The 12,196-nt window shown below is 42.5% G+C and overlaps 1 protein-coding gene across 1 annotated transcript in view; it reads left to right on the forward strand.

Annotated features, from left to right (window-relative positions):
• Positions 1-12,196, forward strand: part of LOC126412947 (discoidin domain-containing receptor 2-like) — an 813,081-nt gene that overhangs the window by 147,405 nt on the left and 653,480 nt on the right. The gene's annotated exons all lie outside the window — the stretch shown is intronic.

Raw genomic sequence — 12,196 nt, forward strand, 5'->3', positions numbered from 1 at the left:
AGGAAACTACGTCGATATCCTCATGGATGGCCGACCAGCCCAAGCTCTTGTTGACTCTGGAGCATCGTATTCAGTCATTTCGGAGAAGCACCGTCGCCAGTTGCAGAAAACAGTATTCGTCGACAGGAAAACATCTCTGCTGAAGGTGGCTAATGCGAAATATGTAAAACCTTCAGGAAGATGTAACATTTGTGTTCGTGTAAGTGGCCATACACAGCCCAGTCTTACAAGAGAGTAGTCATGACGTCATTCTCGGATGGGACTTTTTGAAAGCTTCTCAGGCAATTATAGATTGTGGTAGATCGAAGACTATGCTAGATGCGATGAGATACTGTGGACAGGAAGATGTGCATCCGAGTGTGTGGAGGCTATATATGCTGGATGAAGCGATCGTTCCTGTAGTCAGCGCTAGAAAGGTAACAGTCACGTGTCATGCCATGCATCAACCCATGGATCTTGTAATGGAATGTAAGAGAAGCATACCATTGAAGAATAACTTGGTCATCCCCGCCTCTGTCGTCTCGTTTAGGAACCGATTTGGTGAATTGTGGGTAGTTAACTGTCGCCGAGAACCACAAATCCTTCCAAGACGCATGTGCGTACGAAGCGTTGAGCCGTTAATTGAAGAACAGCTGAGCGACATAGAAACCTCCCATGCCGAATCTGTGGGTGAAATTAGCACTACCACTACGAGACAAGATCTTCTAGCTCGACTACCAGCAGATCTCACTAAGGAACAACTACACAAAGATGCCAGCGGGTATGGGATCGGTGCTGTCTTGGTGCAAATTTCGAATGGAAAGGAGAAGGTTATAGCCTATGCTTCTAGGACACTTACAAAATCCGAGAGAAAATACTCAACTACAGAAAGAGAATGTCTTTCTGTGATCTGAGCCATGTGCGGATTTCGACAGTATCTTTATGGAAAACCATTAACAGTTGTTACACACCATGATTCACTTTATTGGTTGACATGTATTAAGGATCCAACAGGACGACTCGCCAGGTGGGCACTACGTCTTGAAGAGTGTGACATTACCATAGTGTACAAAAGTGAAGGAAAACACCAAGATGCCTGCTGTCTCTGAAGAAACCCTTTGCAAGACCATCAAGACTTTGATGAAGATAGTGACTGTCTCGCTGCACTCCAGGATCTCTTTGCTGAGCAGAAGGAGGACGCCAAGATATCTCAAATTATACTTGCCTTAAATTAGTCAGAGGATGTGAAAGGACTAGAAAAACTTTGATTTGTTTGGAAAGAGGTGGCTACCAGTGATCCCTAAACACATGCGTTTCGATGTTCTACAGAAATTCCATGACACACCTGAGGCCGGACATTTACGATTTTTTAGGACATACGGTAGAATCCGCAATAGATTTTTCTGGCCAGGTTCATTTAGGAGTGTCCGTCACTATGTGTAACACTGTCGAGAGAGCCAGAGGAGAAAGGCAGTTCCTCAGAAACCACATGGCCGACTCATACCAATTCCACCAGACATAAAGCCTTTTCAGCGTATTGGGATTGACTTCCTCGGACAATTTTTAACGTCTGCTAGTGGCAATAGATGGATTATTGTTTGCACTGATTATCTGACGCGCTATGCCATTACAAAAGCCGTGAAAACAGTCGAAGCATCCGAGGTAGCCAAATTCATCATGGAAGTCATTATATTAAAACACGGTGCCCCATGGTCGTTAATTACGGATCGAGGGAAAGTTTTACAATCGCATCTTGTGACAGAGATTAACCGTTGGTGCAACATTACTCATCACATGACGACTGCCTACCATCCCCAAACTAAGGGGCTTTCTGAACGCCTTAATAGGACTTTGGCCGACATGCTATCAACGTTCGTCAATGTTGAGCAGAGGAACTGGGGTGTGGTGCTACCTTTCGTGACGTTTGTCTACAACACCGCCAAACAAGACACCACAGGATTTACGCCATTTTTGCTGGTGCATAGGCGTGAGGCGACTACGACGATGGACACTGTGCTTCCGTTACATCTTGATGACGTGGACGACGACTGCACCGGCCAGGTGTTAACCAGACTGAGGAATCTCGGCAGTTGGCTCGACTCCGCACGCTGCAGGCTCAAGACAATGATCGCCGAAGTTATGACGCGCGCCACCGCCCTGTTGTCTACCAGACTGGTGACCTCGTCTGGATCTTCATTCCTGTTAGGAAGGTTGGTCTCTCTGAGAAGCTCCTCAGGCGCTACTTTGAAGCATATAAGGTTGTTAGAAAGTTGTCTGATGTTACTTATGAAGTTGAAGATTTCGCCACAAAACGACGTAAGGTCAGAGATACGGTCTACGTCCTTCGGATGCAGCCCTATAAAGATCTCGCAACCCAGGGTAAATTCGAAGCTCCAGAGACAGGTGACAAGCGGAAAGGTGACGTAGAGCGCAGCGGAAAAAGAAGTTCTAAGAAGATTAGTCATCGGGTGTCGGAGTATGCAGGACCGATGACGCGTTCCCGGACTAGGAGCATGTTAACACTGAGACGCCGTTCTCTTAAGGAGGGAGCAATGTAGCAGAAAAAGCTGAGGAGCCCCGTGGTGTAGTGGTTATGATATTAAACTGTTGCATGGGTAGTCGTGAGTTCAAAACTCCCCTGGACTTTACAATTTTAATTTCTATTTTCGATTCGCGTACATTCTAGAAGTATCCACAAATTTCATTCTACTGGAATGTTTTGTAGCTGTTTATATACTGTATGTGTTCTGACCGGAGACAGTTCGCTCCGCGCTCTTGTATGTGCAAGTGCCGAATAAACCTTCGATAAGTGAAGTTTCTGTCCATCATTCATCTAATTACAACTTCTTCTACGTGACGGTATAGCACTCTTATTGGTCAGGATCGGATTCAGTTTCCTGCTAGCTACATAGATTTTCTGTGCTTTTGCGAAAAGACTTTCTGCTGTATACCAGAACTGTTCCTTTGACAAGGTTTCCGTATGCCCTCTACTCTGACTCGTTATTTAGTCCGAGCTGCATATTGGAGGTGTCTTCCTTCCATTCTACGTCCATCCAATCAACAGCAAGACGCGCGTGCCAGTATCCACCTTCGTGGCACGTGAGAAGTTCTTAACAAACGCGCGTAGCTTCCAGCAGCTATCTTAACAATGCGCGCTTATTGGTCGCAAGTACTGCTACGTGACATTGAGTCATATAATTATTTCCGTGTGCTTTCTGATATTGGTTTCAGTAAGAGTACGTTTCACAAGATTCAATAGTATGACGTTAAGATACAAACAGTATATTTGTTAGACTAAACAAAACCTAAAACACATTACGTTACATTAAAAAACCATATAAAGATAAACGAACAGTCGTGAGGGAAACAGAGTCTCTAAAGTACATTCGTCAAAATGCACCAAATCAATAAAGGATATACACAGTAATATACGTAATGAAAAATACGAGAAGTTTCTCTAATTTTGTACCTCCCTTTTCATACATGTATGAAATGGTAATGTATTTGGTAATGATCATATTCGTGAAACTAAGACCAACCCTGAGAGAAAAATAATCATTGAATTTTACAATATCCTACAATGACATTGTTCTTGGACCATTATATTTTTCGCATTCTCGTAATACGTGTACTCTTTCCTCTTGAATGATTCAGGAATGACAGCTTAGAGAGGGTATGAATGTTAACCAATGTCTTTTTCTATTAGTTTTCATGGGACCAGCACTGTTAATAATAACAATTTCTTTTCTCTTGAACTCTGGGAGCTGACGAACCAAGAATGGACTGTTATCTGTAGCTGAATCGCTCAATTGTAGGTGCCGCGTCCAGTAACTTTACTTTTTTTGCTTTTGTTTGTTTGGCGAGCTTCCTATTGTATTCACTGTATTTTAGGGGTGTGTTGGTGAGAACCCTTCCATGTGTTTCTTTTTGTTTTATGTAAGTTTTAAATACGTGTCAGCCTTGGGGTGTATCTTACACAGGCCCACACGTTACGAATACCAATTATTTCCAGCTGTTAGTTTGTCAAGCCAGTGTGTTCTGAGACAGCGGTCAGTTGATGAATTAACTGCTGCTGTGTTTATTCATTAACTTTTTCGTAGTTGCTCTGCACAATTTACACTGAAAGGTAGTTGAAAGAGTCACATATCAGCAAAAAAAATTAAGTTGCTCTGCTGTTTGTTGCGTATACACAAAAAGAACGTTTCGTTGGGTCAAACAGATTCTGTTGTGATTCAAGAACACAAGGCCCTCTGAAGTCCGCATGAAGAAAAATACCTGTGTGGCAATGAATGGTACTACGGAAAGCGTAAAGATTATTCATGGATGATGTAGACATTTTGCACTGTGTGGTCCAAAAAAGAACTGCACATTTCTACATGGGTTAATCTAATAAGCGTGAGAGCGCTGTGGAGATATTTATTAGACTCATGAGGCAAAGGTTGCAAGAAAAACATGATTCATCATGCTGAGGTTACTATTAAAATTCTGAGAGTACACGTGCCATAAGAGTCAAATAACAAAGACTTCCTACCACAAACCTCTCGCGAGATGACCACGGGACACTAAAGAAATCAGATCTTATACATAGGCCTTCAGAGGTTTGTTCTTCTAGTGCACCGTCCGAGAATGAGAAAGGAGAGGAGAAAATAATTATGGAACCAGAAATGGTCTCAGAGACACATCCATATGGTGGCTTACAGAATGCAGATCTAGATGTAATAAATAAATAAATAAATAAATAAATAAAATAAAAAAAATAAAATAAAATCTCAGTTACCAATAGCTTGGCTTGGCTTGATTGATTATATTATGTAAACGATAGTCAAAGTGCCCTAACTCTCCAATCTCTAAGCGGATGCCTGTTTACGGATATGGCTGTATTTAATCACATTGATACTATATTCTGTAGCCACTTCCGTCTACTAGTTTTTCGGGATTCTGGATCCCGCCATTTTTTATCTGGTGAAACTCAAATAATCTTTCACTCTGTAGCGAAGATTTATCATTTTCCAGCAAATTAAAATTTTTTGCTCGTTGCAAAGACTTAAGCCTGTAAGTTGATAAGTAGTTTTAAAACAAATATATTACATTATAGTTGAAAGATTCCTCTTTTATACTCAATTCGACCATTGTTCGTTCAGCCAACACACGACTGGTTGCTCTATTACGGGTACCCGAATTTTGGCTCCATCGTATATAATAACAAACTGACTTTGACTGCAGACGGCTGGCAAAAGTATCTTTCCCGGGACCAGGATTCCATGCGAATAGCGGTTGATGTTGTCCATGGAGAAGAGATGGCCTGTTTAAAGTCTGCAAAATCTTCTGGTGTATACCAGTCAACCTCAGATTACGTTACAAAATGAAATACCAGCAGTGTACATGACGTTTTAAGGGCAAGTATAGGTAGAAAGCCAATACTCACACTTAAACTGGAAAATTATCTTGGTCAGTAGTAGGCTTTCTAAAATGACACCTGGATCTAGTCCCGAACTCCAGAAAAGCCATCATAACTACGGGCAAAGGTTTCGATTCGGAGAAAGTGAATTCAGTTTCGTCCCCTTAAATACCAGACAAAAGTCATAGTTTTCCCTCCACCTAGGATTTTCACTTGCGATGAGACGGCAGTCGTGATTTTTCAGTCATTCCTGCATCATTCAAGAGGAAACTATACAGGTATTACGAGAATGTGGAAAATATAAGGGTCCAAGAACAATTTCACTGAAGGATATTTTAAAATTCAAGGATTATTTCTCTCTTAGAGTAGGTCTTAGTACCTTGAATAATACCATTACCAAATACATAGCCATTTCATACGTGTGTGAAGAGGGATGTACAAAATTTGAGAAGCTTTTCTTGTTTTTAATTAGGTACAGGGTGTTTCAAAAATGACCGGTATATTTGAAACGGCAATAAAAACTAAACGAGCAGCGATAGAAATACACTGTTTGTTGCAATATGCTTGGGACAACAGTACATTTTCAGGCGGACAAACTTTCGAAATTACAGTAGTTACAATTTTCAACAACAGATGGCGCTGCAAGTGATGTGAAAGATATAGAAGACAACGCAGTCTGTGGGTGCGCCATTCTGTACGTCGTCTTTCTGCTGTAAGCGTGTGCTGTTCACAACGTGCAAGTGTGCTGTAGACAACATGGTTTATTCCTTAGAACAGATGATTTTTCTGGTGTTGGAATTCCACCGCCTAGAACACAGTGTTGTTGCAACAAGACGAAGTTTTCAACGGAGGTTTAATGTAACCAAAGGACCGAAAAGCGATACAATAAAGGATCTGTTTGAAAAATTTCAACGGACTGGGAACGTGACGGATGAACGTGCTGGAAAGGTAGGGCGACCGCATACGGCAACCACAGAGGGCAATGCGCAGCTAGTGCATCAGGTGATCCAACAGCGGCCTCGTGTTTCCGTTCACCGTGTTGCAGCTGCGGTCCAAATGACGCCAACGTCCACATATCGTCTCATGCGCCAGAGTTTACACCTCTATCCATACAAAATTCAAACGCGGCAACCCCTCAGCGCCGCTACCATTGCTGCATGAGAGACATTCGCTAACGATATAGTGCACAGGACTGATGACGGCAATATGCATGTGGGCAGCATTTGGTTTACTGACGAAGCTTATTTTTACCTGGACGGCTTCGTCAATAAACAGACCTGGCGCATATGGGGAACCGAAAAGCCCCATGTTGCAGTCCCATCGTCCCTGCATCCTCAAAAAGTAACGGTCTGGGCCGCCATTTCTTCCAAAGGAATCATTGGTCCATTTTTCAGATCCGAAACGATTACTGCATCACGCTATCTGGACATTCTTCGTGAATTTGTGGCGGTACAAACTGCCTTAGACGACACTGCGAACACCTCGTGGTTTATGCAAGATGGTGCCCGACCACATCGCACGGCCGCCGTCTTTAATTTCCTGAATGAATATTTCGATGATCGTGTGATTGCTTTGGGCTATCCGAAACATACAGGAGGCGGCGTGGATTGGCCTCCCTATTCGCCAGACATGAACCCCTGTGACTTCTTTCCGTGGGGACACTTGAAAGACCAGGTGTACCGCCAGAATCCAGAAACAATTGAACAGCTGAAGCAGTACATCTCATCTGCATGTGAAGCCATTCCGCCAGACACGTTGTCAAAGGTTTCGGGTAATTTCATTCAGAGACTACGCCATATTATTGCTACGCATGGTGGATATGTGGAAAATATCGTACTATAGAGTTTCCCAGACCGCAGCGCCATCTGTTGTTGACAATTGTAACTACTGTAATTTCGAAAGTTTGTCTGCCTGAAAATGTACTGTTGTCCCAAGCATATTGCAACAAACGGTGTATTTCTATCGCTGCTCGTTTAGTTTGTATTGCCGTTTCAAATATACCGGTCATTTTTGAAACACCATGTATATTACTGTATACATCCTTCGTTGCTATGGTGCATTTTGACGAATGTACTTTTGAGACTCTGTATCCTCACAACTGCAAAATCTGCTGAATCATTGGCTTGAAAGGGGAACAAAATTGTCTCAGAAGTATCTTTCGCCGATAGGGACCTCTTATGACTGTTATGACGTGTGCGAGTCCAACAGAACGTTTTGTTCTACCATTCGTAATGTTTCCTAGAAAGAATAGAGACGAAAATCTCAAGAAGGAGATCATCAGTTTCTGTTATCAGATATCACTTGTCACTTTGACAGTTACTGCCAGTTTTCACCTAGTGGTTCGAACATTTCTTCAGTAGTGTGGAAGCTATTCCTTAAGATACAGCTTTGCTTATTTCTCATGGCCAATGCTCTCATATTCGCAACTTCAATGAGTTTGATCGAGTTTCACACTAACGCGCGCACACGCGTGCGCGTACACACATACTACACAAGGTCTTGCATTTGATCAATTTGTTTTTTTCATTAGTTGACTTCCCTCCTCAAGAAACGACTGATTATTGGTGAACCAACTTCTCCAAGTTATAAAAACTAGCAGATGACAGGTCAGGAGGGTGAAGTCGAAGCAGTATTTTAAGTCCACATCGACTGTTCCTATCTTGAAAAACAACCACAAGAGGAGACGAATTAAGTTGAAAATTATCATTGTAGCCTTTATGAGTTTGTGTTGGAAAATTCATCAGAATATGACGAAGATGAATAATATATTAACTGCAGTCAGCCATGGTAAACTGATGCGTCTGAAGATGCTAGAACAAAGCGCACCAAGTGCTTCCGCTAGGGACAGGAACTGTGTGTTCGGAACGAGCATTATAGCTCGAAAGGATTTGCGTGAAATTTAAGACTTAAAATGTGAAGTACGTGGTGAATATGCCTATAAAGCACGAGCATTTGTGTACTATTAAAGCGTAGGCAAGAAAGTATTTTGTAATGTGTAAATAATCACACTGAATTTCCATGACTTCTGATAACTGTAAAATACAAGTATGTTTCTTTCAGTGAAATCGAATATTAGGAAACTTATTTACTCTAAATTAGGAATCACATACCTCGAAGACTTAGGCTTCTCCTGAAGATTCAATTACACCAAGGAACATGTGTCTAGGTATGCAAAACAGTTTTATTTTTACAGTTTCGTCAAATTAATTACATTTGAACAACAACTCAGAAGTAGGGAACTGTCAGTTCGGCTTAAGGAAACGCAAAGGCACCAGAGCGGCGGTTCTAACGTGGCGCTTGATAATGGAAGCAATACTTAAGAAAAATCAAGATACATGCATAGGTTTATTAGTGTCAAAAGTGTTTGACAGTGTAAAATGATGCAAGATGTTCGAAATCCTGGGGGAAAAATATGACTAAGCTATAGGGAAAGACAGGTATCGCAGTATACAACACGTACAAGAACGAAGAGGGAAGAATAAGAGTGAAAGATCAAGAACGCATTGCTTGGATTAAAAGGGGTGTCAGGCATTACACATCATAGTAAAGTAATGTAGGACTGAACCTCATTCACGTAACTAGCGAAGTGAATGGTTTTCAGTCCTGCAATATATTATAATGACGTGTTTGACTAAAACCGACGTGTGGCTGTCGTAATGGATGGTACTGCATAGTTTAGTGGATGAGTTGTTAATGAGCTCAGGGCTCGAAACTAGTCATCAAATAATTAATATTTGCAAGTTCGACGATTTTTTTGCAATTCACTGCATAGTTTCGTACACCATACAGTTGCTGACGCCAAGCCTTCCAGAACCCTGGAAATTAGTAGAAAGTATATTTTCCTTATTAACTTTACGCGTGCATTGGACTAATGAAAGAAATTTATTTTCTGTACAATGTGTAGACAATTTGTTAAATATTTCACTTGTTCTCAATATTACGGTAACATCAAATCCAAGAAACAGTTACATAGGAATGGCGAGGATGTGAGAAAATTTCCTTTGTAAAAAATAGAAAAAAAAGAAGCATTGTGGTTCACGTACAGGTTGTTTGTAATACTTCTTAATTTTTTTAACTTGCAAATATTGTAACCCTTGTCCTCACTGTGGAGGTAGGGCTACCTAAGGAATAAATTTCAAGAATTCCCGGAACAATTGAAGATATTTTCGACAAGAGGTCTGCCCAAATGGGAGCCGCACGACACGATTTCCCCTTTAACTATATGCAAACTCCGTAACCACTTTGAGCAATTGAGAAAATTTCCCATAAGAGCTAATACTCCAGCGGACAAATCACGTAGAACGCGCATGATGTTTTACCAAAATCTACACATACAGCGTGTGCCACGAGGAATGTAAATATTTTAGGACGTCTGGACAGCATGGCGGATGCAAGTGACATTCTACCTTCAGATCTGTGATTATCATCAGTCTTCTGACTTTTTTTTTATGCCGCCCGCCACGAATTCCTCCTTCCGCCAAACTCTTCATCTCACAGTAGTACTTGCAACTTACGTCCTAAATTATTTGCTGAATGTGTTCCAATTTCTGTAGTTCTCTCTGGTATCATGGAAGCTATTCGCTGATGTCTTAACACATATCCGATTATCCGGTCACTTATTATTGTCAACATTTTTCAAACGTCCCTTTCTCCGTTGATTCTGCTCAGAAGCTCCTCTTTCTTCATCAGTCCACCTAATTTTCAAGATACCTCTGTAGTACTCTCAAACGCATCGATTCTATGCTTTTTGGTTTTTGCACAGTCAGTGTTTCACTACCGTACAATGCTGCCGTACATTGATGTGCTCCTTATGTACATTTTCAAGAATTGTTTCACACCTTAAGGCCGATGTTTGATAATAATAGACATCTCTTGGAAAGGCATGCTGCCTTTGTGTGTTCAGAAATGGTTCAAATGGCTCTGAGCACTATGGGACTTAACTTCTGAGGTCATCAGTCCCCTACAACTATTCAAACCTAACTAACCTAAGGACATCACACACAGCCATGCCCGAGGCAGAATTCGAACCTGCGACCGTAGCGGACACGCGGTTCCAAACTGAAGCGCCTAGAACCACACGGCCACACCGGCCGGCCCTTTGCCTGTGCAATGCCATTTTTATGTCCCTCTTGCTCCGTGTGTCATGTTGTTTTTGCTTCCAATGTAGCAGAATTCCTTCATTTCGTCTATCTTAGAGTTTCCAATTGTGATATAAAGTTTATCGCTAATCTCATTTCTACTACTCCACCTTTAACCCATCCTTTAATTCTTCTTCGCTTTCACTGACGATTTTATCGTTGATATATTCCCGCCATAAGTTCTAATTCCAATGTTGACTCTTTCTTTTATTTGCATCACAGCTTCTTCGACGTATAAATTGAACAGTTGGGGGGAACTACTGCATCATTGCCTGACACGCTTTGTAATCCCAACAGTTCGTTCCTTGATCTTCCACTCTTATTCTTCCCTCTTGGTTCTTGTATGTATCGCATATTACGTATCTGTCTTTCCTATAAGTTACCCATATTTTCCTCAGAATTTCGAACATCTTGCATCATTTTACATTGTACAATTTGATAATTTATTTTCCACAGCGGCATTTTGGGCGTGGATTGCAAAAAGGTATTGCACAATTTTCAGAAGTTGGTGCGCAGTCATGTCCAGAACGACTGTTCACGAAAACAAACTATAAAGTCGCCGTACGACAACAGTCGACGATCACCTGACGTGTTGCCAACTGCTTTCACAGTTTCAATTTCAGTTCGCGAGATGACACTTGACATCGCAAAAGAGCAGCTTGACACGGAAGTCGAAAAATCGGTTTTTTACTGCTCTATAAATTTTCAGCCGGAGGTTTAAATAGATCGTTAAAAACCAGGTGGGAAGGGATAAACCGAATTATTTGGTCTCCCTAGTGAGAACTGACCTGATAAAGTAATTACATATCATCAACATGAACGTCCAGCTCCTGCGAAAAACTATGTGCAACAGTTGGTGAAGTTTAAGCATCCAGAACGAAAACTGAGTTAAATTTGGGCCCTTACCGCACGAGCTTGCATCTCTGCCACCTGGTGAGCGCTACTGTATTATCCAGGACGCTGACACGCACGCTCCCAGCGGCAGGAAGAGCGGCAATCGGAACAATGGGCGCGAGTAGCAGCGACGGGCGGCGCGCTGTTTAAACATTGAGGCCGCGCGGACAGCGCCGGAGTGCCGTGCGGTGTCCCATGAATTATTGGCTGGCCGCGAGGACCGGCCGTCACTGACCAGGCGCGCGCACCGGCTGCGGCCGCGCCAGGCGGACCGGGGGCCGCCGCGCAGCGTTCCGATGGCCGCCTGCGAGCTGCGGTCGGTCGTCCCAAGGCGACTACTGTATGTGCTGCGCCGACTGTGGTGGATACCAAAGGAACCTGTTGTGTGGAGCTGCCGCGTGGCACTGTGCCACTTGGAGAGAGGCAGCTTGCGAAACAAGTGAGTGCGACAGGTGTCTCGAGTAGCCGACCTTAGGTACATATAAAACGCGCACGCCACTTGTAATGGTTATCTATTTACGTGACCATTACGGCACTCCAACCCCAGTTCTCGATACCAGTAATATCGTACTACTGTTCTGTGAACTGACAGACATATTTTTGTGACAATATTCAAATGGTTCAAATGGCTCTAAGCACTATGGGACTTAACATCTGAGATCATCAGTCCCCTAGAACTTAGAACTACTTAAACCTAACCAACCTAAAGACATCACACACATCCACGCCCAAGGCAAGATTCGAACCTGCGACGGCAGCGGTCTCGTGGTTCCAGACTGAAGCGCCT

Source organism: Schistocerca serialis, chromosome 1 (genome assembly GCF_023864345.2).
Source record: "Schistocerca serialis cubense isolate TAMUIC-IGC-003099 chromosome 1, iqSchSeri2.2, whole genome shotgun sequence".
In the NCBI taxonomy this organism is placed as follows: domain Eukaryota; kingdom Metazoa; phylum Arthropoda; class Insecta; order Orthoptera; family Acrididae; genus Schistocerca; species Schistocerca serialis.